The sequence below is a fragment of the Anas acuta genome, chromosome 1 (genome assembly GCF_963932015.1).
Source record: "Anas acuta chromosome 1, bAnaAcu1.1, whole genome shotgun sequence".
Classification (NCBI taxonomy): Eukaryota; Metazoa; Chordata; class Aves; order Anseriformes; family Anatidae; genus Anas; species Anas acuta.
Genome location: NC_088979.1, coordinates 2,804,810 through 2,814,104, shown reverse-complemented (window position 1 = coordinate 2,814,104; position 9,295 = coordinate 2,804,810).

Sequence of the window (9,295 nt, the reverse complement as noted above, 5' to 3'; positions counted from 1 at the left end):
CCAATCAAAAAACAAGCAAACAAACAAAAAATGAAACTGTGCTGTTTGGAGAAGTCTGGGCTTTGCCACACCGCTGCCTGTGGGATGGGCTTTTTGTAGGTAACAACCTGCCTGGGGCACCTGTGTGTGCAGACCTGGCTGCCTGTCCACACACAAGAGAAATGCAATCAGTTTTCATGCTGATTTCAATAACTGTGCTTTGTTATCTCTCAGGAGCAAAGGAATCCCCTTGGGTGCATTGGGAAGGGACATTTTGTTTTCTCCACCAGCAACAACCCCAGTGGGGAGGATGCTCCTCATGCTCAACCCTTTCCCTCATCCTACAGCCGTGTGTGCTTCCACAAAAAGCAACCACTGCAATGTCCAGTCGCATTTTGGGCTGATTCCAGGAGATTGAGCTATTATTGGAATGACCAGCTTCCCTCGCCATTAAAAATCCCACTCCGCTCAGGAACGAGCATCGGGCCAACGCCGTTACACCCCTAAATGTGCTCTCTGCAAATGATGCGTACCTGGCAGCAGCGCAGCTCTGCCTTCCTTTTCGTGACCTAAAAGCTGATTTTTTTCCCCCAGCTCGGAGGCTTTTCCAGCCCTTAACATCACACCCGCCCCGTTTGGCCTCCCAGCAAAACGTCCGTCTGTCCGTCCCCTCCGCGGGTACCCAGGGAGCCGGGGGGGAAATAATCACCCTGCAAAATGAAGTCCCGGGCTGTCGCTGCCCCCCCCCCCTCCACTAATACGTTTTTGTGATGTGGATTTGTGTCGACAGAGCGAGACGCCCGGCTCTCTCCTCCTGATGAACACGTCCCGCGAGGACCATGATGGAGTTCCTGCGAAATTTTTCCCGCTGACCTTTTTCTCCACGGAGGAGCGGGAATGCGTCTCCGAGCGAAGGCCGGGGACAGCGGAGAGCATGTTATAATGCTGGAAAATGTGACTGCGTCTTTGTGGAATGCCATTTCCCCCCCCACACACCACCACCATCACCACCACCTTTCCCCTTTCCCTTTTTCTCCCTCTCCCCCGTTCGGAAAGCGCAGCGCTGAAAAGTTGAAAATTTAAGGCGAAAAAATTGCAGCCTGCTCCCCGCCTCCTTCTCTTCCCAGCTCCGTCTGAACAAGCAGCCAAGCTGTTAAATGCTTTTACCTGCTGTGTCCGAGTCAAAAGTTAAATAATGTGTGAACGAATGGGGAAGGAAAACACCAGGCGGAGAGGGGGCGGCGGGAGAGAGCCCCTCGTACAAGCAGATAATTGTTACGTTATGAGAAACAAACAGCACGTTGCTCCTCTCCGGGTCTGTGTCGGGGACATCTTGACAGGTCCATCTGAAGTTAATTACGTGCCTCTCGCTGCTTTTCACCCCGCCGATGGGGCCGGGTCCTGCAACCACACGCCAGTTGCCACATCTCTTCTTCCTGGGGCTCCTTTGCTGCTCCTTGATGCTGGGAAGCTTTTGCTGTCTAATCCTATGGATTTTGCGTTGAGATGTTGGTGTAATCTTGCTTGTTTCCACCAAATTCGCCCTCACCCCACATCCAGCACTGCCACCTGCGAACCTCACCCATCCCACCTTCCTCCCCGTGGCACGGTGGCCAGGGTCTCTGTGGATTATTGGATTTAAATGCAAGCAGTTGGGCTGGTGTGGTGATTGAAGGGTATTTATCAGTCCCTTCTCACCACGCAGGGCAGGATTCATCCCACCACCATCAGCGATCAGATGTCCCCAGCTGCCCTGAGCTGCCTTTGGAGGGTGGCTCACCTGTCTTCTCCCATGCTTGAATTTAGGACTGTATCACACAATCCGTCTACGTTGATTATAAATGAATCCTGGGCAGGACTACTTTGGATAGAGGGGACGTGCTGTGAAATGGATTTGGTCAGATATCTCCTGCCTCACGCATAGAAATGTGTGGCACACGCATTAAGGATGCTAATTTAGTCTCCCTCTTGCTTTAAAATTGCTTTTATAGTGGTTCATGTTCAAAGTGATGAGGAGTTCGGGGAGAAGAAAGGAGAGGTTGGGTTTCCTTCAAACTCTTCTCCCGAGGCCTGTGTTTGTGGTGCTGGATCCGTTTTTTAAAAGGAGGGACCAAAGACAGGAGATTGAACGTGCATGGCTTGAAATGGGCAACATCTCCTCCCTTGCCTGTATCAACTGGGGTGAACCCAGGGCTGCCCAGGATGCCCCTCCTTGAGGGTTTGCCTGCACTGCTGACCAAAAGCTTTGGACACCAAAAGTTGAGTTTGAGTCCATCCTGATGGTCCTCACCCCCTGGGGTGAGATGTCTCCAGGGTCCTGGTGGGCACAGGGCGTGAGTCTGAACCCACGCCACCCACAGCCCCTCTAGCATTATCCCAGCTGGCTTCACACCCTGCAACATCAGGTTTCATGCTAGAAAACACCACTCCGGTGGTCTGCAGCACAGCCCGCATATTATTTCAGACAGCTCGGCTTGGCCAAAACACACAAAACAGTTGTTACGTCTTGGGGCCAGAGGGGCAGCACGTGAGCTGGGGGAAAGCTGGCAACACGAGCTTCGGAGCAGGGATGTGCTCCAGATGGGACCAGATGAGTGGTGTGGACACCTCCCTGTCCATACCCTCATCCCCAGAGGGAATTTCTGTCCTCTGTTATTTGTCATTGCAGACACGGCCACTGAGCCCAACCTCTTGGGGCTTCTGTGTCTTTTCGCATGGTCTTAACCACTTTAACCACTGCTCCTTGGGGGAAGATGTCTGGCTATGTCCATCACCCGGCCACAGGGTGAAACAGTGCCAAAAACTTGCCATCCTCAGTCCCAGGAGTTAAAAAACATTAAAATGTTGGCCTAGCTACATCCTGCTCCCAGGACCCACTCTTGGTTGGCATGTGCTGCCCTGGATCATGTCTTCTGGCTTGCATTTGTGTGAGCCCAACATAGATCAAAACTGATCATCTACACTCCGTATAGATGTGTGCCTTCCCCTTGGAGAGATATGATGGTGAGGAAAAGCATGAAAAGCTTTTGCTCCTCGAGTCCATGTCCTGTGACATTTGCTTCAATTTTGAAGTTCAGATAAAACCAGATAAAACTTGAAAGAAAACCTCAACTGAAAGAAAACCCAGAAGCAGTTTCACCTTAGCAGCCACAGAGAGACCACCAGGTGTTTGCCTGGGGCTGGCGTGCTTTGCCCTGATCCTTGAGAGGTGTTCACATCTCATCTCCGTCTCAAACCCCAATCCCAGACGATCTTCATCTGCCCAGAGTTTTGCTTGGCATTTACACCCCTCTAATAATGATGTTTCTATTCTCCTGGGCATCTTCATCAATACAAACGGAGCTCCTATGGCTTTGTACTCCAAGGACGAATTTTGATGAGCCCCTTCAGCTGTTACTTGAAGTCACTTTATGCATGTACTACGACCCTGCTTTCTGGCTTTCTAATTTGGTTGGAAAGCTCCCACAACAACAACAACAAAATCAATTGGAAGTAAATAAGCTGTGCCACATGCTCTACAACAAATTTTAAATCAATTGCAAGTAAATAAGCTGTGCCACATGCTCCACAACAAATTTACGATCTGGATGCCCTCAAGACTTCTAAGTAAAGACTGCATTTTGCTTGTTTTTGTTTTTGTTTTTCAAACATTTTATTTGGCAGATGTTCCTGGACGACCAGGGCCCAGTGGTGAACTGAACAAGACTTGTAGCCATGCTTACGAGATTGCAAACATTCCTAAGGGTCTTGGAGAGAACACCAAATGAAATAGCTTTAAATAGGGTTGAAGGCACTTTATCAAAATTTCTCTTTCTTCTTCCCCCAAGGGAAAATGTATCTTAGAGGACTCTTGTGTTTCTATCACTCACAGATAGACAGGAAAACAACTCATTTATGTTCCCTCATCTGAGCAGACCTGCCTCTAGCCTACCATGCATTTTTAATATTCGTCCTAAAAACATTCCAGGTACAGTTCTAGGTGCTGGCGGGATTTCAGAAATGCTTTTGTGCTGCATGCCAAAATGCTAAAAGCAGGGCTAGATTGTGTCATCGCTTTCCAATCAAGCCTCTCTAGGCCTCTTGTTGTAAGTTTCTAAAAAAGTTACATGTAAAATAGTGAGAAAGGACTTTTGATATAGCTTAAAACTGGGGTTCCTGCTTGCAGCTGCTGTACGTGGTTTGGGGTGCTCTGCTGAAGGACCTGGTCCTGTCTGGGTTCACATGGCAGCAGCAAGGAGAGGAGAATACTTTTGCTTGGCTTAGCTTGCCCATTTGCTCCGTTTTGTACCAAATTAGATCATCATATTTTACAATTCCATCCCAAGCAGGAAATCTAGACTACGGATCAGTGGCTGCCCTAATTTTTATTGGCAAATCATGATCTTTATTGGTGGAATTATGAGCTAACTGGACTTTACAGTCTTTGTGTAATGAAGCCAATATATTACTACCAGTGTGATGTTTCAAATTTAATGTATCAAGGAACAAAGGTAGCTTTCTTCTTTCTTTTCTTTTCTTTTCTTTTCTTTTCTTTTCTTTTCTTTTCTTTTCTTTTCTTTTCTTTGCTTTGCTTTGCTTTGCTTTGCTTTGCTTTGCTTTGCTTTGCTTTGCTTTCCTTTCCTTTCCTTTCCTTTCCTTTCCTTTCCTTTCCTTTCCTTTCCTTTCCTTTCCTTTCCTTTTTCCTTTTTCCTTTTTCCTTTTTCCTTTTTCCTTTTTCCTTTTTCCTTTTTCCTTTTTCCTTTTTTTTTTGTGTGTGTGTGTGCTCATTTTCATTCTTCTCCTTTTCACTCTTTTCACTCCCCCCCTCTCCTTCCTTCCATCTGTCCTTCCCTCCTTCCTTCCTTCCTTTCTCCCTCCCTTTCCTTCTGTATTGACAGCTACTCTGTCACTCCAACAGGGAAGCAGCTACATTGACAAAAGTGATGGGTATTAGAAGGAGAAAAGAGCCAATAATAGTAAGATGCAATGTTGGTTTATTTCTTTGTTTGCTGGTACAGCTGTGGTGAGAACTGCTTCTCGACCCAAGTTGATCCCACTCATACATGAGATGGATCCATAAAACCAGACATCACAGATGCTAAAGTTTTGGACTCTTCAAATGCCCTTTGAAGCATTCCCTCTCCCTCCACTGTCTTTTCAAGACCCAGAAACTTGCTGTAAGTGTTTAAAAACAGCTGGGGTGAACAACCCCCCCTCCCTTCACCTTCCCCTAGGGTCTGTCCCAAGGAGCTGGAATCCAGGTGGAAAGGCAGAGGAGAGAAACAGGGACACAGGGTGAAATCACCAGATTGCTCAGCAGTGATAAACTCCAGCAAGACTTTATGTTTCACCTCCAAAAAAAAGTAAAAACAAAGAACAACAACAAAACACCAAAATTAAAACCAAACCCCAGCCCTTTCTGGGGTTTTATTTGTTTGTTTTCAGTCTGGGAAGAATCACAGCAGTGGGGTGTGAAGGATGTGAAGGATCAGACCCGTGGTGTGACCGGAGGAACCGAGGGATCACTTCTGGCCTCTCTGATCCTGGGATGTGTTTGCAGCACGAGCAGCGATTAAAAGCCACAGTTTGTTTGTAAACCATGCAAAATTAACATGGCACAATAAACACGGAGCCCCACGATGTTGCTTTTACCGTCTCCATCCAGAGCAAAGCCTTGCTTTAATACTGCCTTCACATGTCTTGAGTGTGTAACATTTACTTAATTCCTCATTGTTAAAAACCCCGGAGGAAGAATGGACTCATCCTAGCCCCTTTTGGACCACAGTTCTGAGCTATTAATCTGCCATGTCAGCATATTTTATTAATACCCCTTTTCCTGCGGACGATAGGCAGAATGCACCGTAAGTCACTTACCATCTGTGGTGTAAGTGTGTTGTAAAGTATCTTTCTTCTGCAGCTTATTGCTTTGATAGATTAGGGGTTTGTACAGCCGTGATGCCTCATCCCATCAATTTTAGGCTCTCAAGAGAGCCCTCGCGGCCGAGGTATCTGCTCACCGCAAAAGACTTTAGTGGCATCATCCTCACCATGCCCCCACAGGCCAGGAAAGTGCTATTACACCCGCTGTCCAGATGAGGAACTGGTGGCCAAGCTGCATTGCTTTAATTAAGAGCATGTTTTTCCTTCTGCTCCATCCCTGTGCAGATAAGCAGGGGAGAGATAAGCAGGCCTAGAAGGGAACAGAGTTGTGGAGCTGGGACTGGAAACTTTGCTAGAGGTGTCCTCCAGCATCCCAGCCACCGAGCAGCATCCATGGGAGGAAAGCTCATCCATCACCTCACAGCATTTTAGATGCACTTAAAAACTAGGTGCCTCGGTGTAAAGAATTACCTCAAGATAAAAAAAAAGGAGGAGGAGAGAGGCACCACGATGGAAAGTCATTTTCCAGCCTAGAGGAGGCATCTGAAAAAAGTGAGCTGAACTGGAAGAGTGCTTGCCCCATCCCACCATAGCCACAAGATACGATTATCATTGCACTTTATTTATTTATTTATTTATTTATTTATTTATTTTATTTACAGAGATCAGGAATTTGTGAGTGCCTGCTATATCACCAGTTCCCGTTCCACATTCCCTGATGCAATTTACCCCAGTAAACCCCTGTCCATGGCTCAGCTCTGTTGAGTCCTCAACTCTGTTCCTCCTTGAGGACACGGCTGCAGAGCTGGTGGAAAATTTGATCCACTGAATGGAAGATTTTTGGCCTAGGAACCATATATTGGTGGGTTGGAACTGCTGACAAACCCAAAAAAACACCTGAAACAAAGTGATCTTCTTGGGAAAACTCAGCCCTTTGGAAGAGGGCTTCAAAGATTTGTATATGCTATATAAATATGGAGCAAGGGGGAAAAGATGCCTTTTAGTGACATGTCTAACAAAACATAATGAGTGTAGGCTTTGAATAAAAGCATATCTAAAATGAGTTAAGCAATTCCTTGTGAAGAGCTCAAGAGCAGACAGTTCAAACATGAGACACCTGTGAGGATGGGGAACAAAGATGTCAGTTAAAGGAATAAAGTGTAATCTGTAGTCCAGGAGATGCAGAGGAGACCATGGCAGGTTAGATGTGGCATTGTCCGGATGGATTTTCTCCTTGTTTTTGTCCCCAGATGTCAAAAACCAAAGTGAACTGTCCCTCCTTGCTGCCCTTGAGGACTCATCTCCCACACCTTGATGTGCTCAGCCCACTAAAACTCTCCTTTGTGTGAAACCAATTCAGCATACTCAGAGTTAAATCAGATTTGCTATCCAACCAAGACCTGGCAGCTGAATTTCAGCCCAGCACAAGCTTTTATGATCAAATTATAGACCCCAGGAAAAGAAAGAAAAAAAAATAAAAGAAAGAAAAAAAGCGAGTCTGAGGTTTATAATGGAAATCATGACAGAGCCGTGATTGTAGTAGCAGGAACAGCATCATTGTAATATGGCCATAAACTGGTGCCATCCTGTGGGGAAATATAAAAGGGAAAAAAAAGCATCTGGAGTGCCCTTGGTACTCCCAAAAGGTTTGAGGACGTAGGTGCCATGACTGGATGGGAAAAGGGCTTTTTGGCAAGAAAATTTTGAAGGATGAAACCTCCTTACCCCCATCACAAAACAGCACCTTTGGTGCTGTTTTGATCCATGGACAATGGATCTGTGGTTTCTGTATCAAAGCTGGAGCAAGAAACTCTGCTCAGGTCAGCTCTTCAGCTCTTCATGTCCCTGAGATGGGAAAAATTATACCTATCCATTTCCAGGATGGGTGGCACCAGCTCTACATGGATAAGCCCCAATTATACAAGGCAAAGCAATTCTGGATGCAGTGATATTTCACAGTGGAGGTCTAACAAGGTGGAGGTGCAGTCTTTTCCAACATTTAAGTAGAAAAAAAAATAATATAAAGCTTCTGGATCTCATCTTTATTATTATCTGGCCATAAAGGGAGGGAAAGCATTTGTGAGCTGCTTGCAAATCCCAGCTTCTGAACTCCTGTTCTACATCCCAGTTTTGCAAGAAGCCTGGTCCATCCTCTCCAGTACCTCTTAAAACCATGGAGCAGAAATTACATTTTGGCTCTGGCAGAAAGTGAAAGCCGAGACTGATACAATAAAAAAACAATGGCCACATTTTATTGCCTTGCTCACCCATGGTTTCTTGAGCATGACTTATGGAAGCTTTGATTTACGCTGGTGCAAGCTTTATCTGCTGCTGTCTTGGCCAGCTCATTCTTAATACTGAGACCTGTGGGCCTCTCCCGCCTTTCTTGGTTAAATAAATTAAAGCAAATATAAACGTTAATGGAAGCCACTTTATTTATGGCTGGAGTTGAACGCTGTCTCTTGCACCATGGGTCCAATCCAAAACCCATTAATCCAAAGCCTACTGACATCCCCACATCAAGCCCTATCTTTTGTGTTTTTCCTCCTCGTGACAAAAGGGGCAGCTAAAAAAAATAATTTTCAACGAGATTGCATTATCCCACCAAAGCCATTTTGCACAAAACGTTCAACCCTTGGCACCTCTGGGGAGGCAGAGCACTGGGGATATTTTAGTGGCTGTTGTTTGAAGGCTGAAGATATTCCTCCCGCAGCGAGGCCTCCCCCCTCTCCTCTCCATGCCAGCCGTCCCAGCCTCTAACTATCTCCCCGGGAAATGTTTTGCCATGCATCACCCACTGTTTGTGGCCAAACACTTTTTTGGCTCCTTTGCACGATAGAGAACCTACTTGCAGCTCTTCAGACACTCTCAGATTGTTCCGTGCCAAACCTTTATTTTTTTGGCTGGGTTGGATGGAGAGATCTTTTTGCTGTATTTTTTTTTTTTTTTTACTGTTATTATTTTAGTATTATTGTTTATTTAGAGATACTTTCTGTCACATGTACTTGGCTAACTGCTGGCTTGCCATTGCAGTCTGCCTTAATGCATTCTGGTATGGTCTTTCCCCTTACCTCTATATTTCACCTTGACCAATTCCCAAAATAAAACCACACAGAAGCAAGTAAAGGGAGCAAGATTAAAAGAAAGGGACAATACAAAGGCAAAAAAAAAAAAAAAAAAAAAAAAAAAAAAAAAGTAGAATAATATGGGATCTGTCCTGCAGAGTACTAGGATGAGTCAGTAAATGAAGCTGTTGTGTTTTCAAATGGAAATAACAAGTTCTGGGTTATTCTTGCAGCATAACATTTTAATGTTACTGCCACCATGGGATGGATGGGAGGAGCAACAAGAAGGATGATCAGCTCCCCAGTTAATACGAATTATTATAGTGCACCAAGGCTCTGCCTCTTCATATCCAATCATTCCTGTTGATATTAATAGAGATTTTCCACTGAGT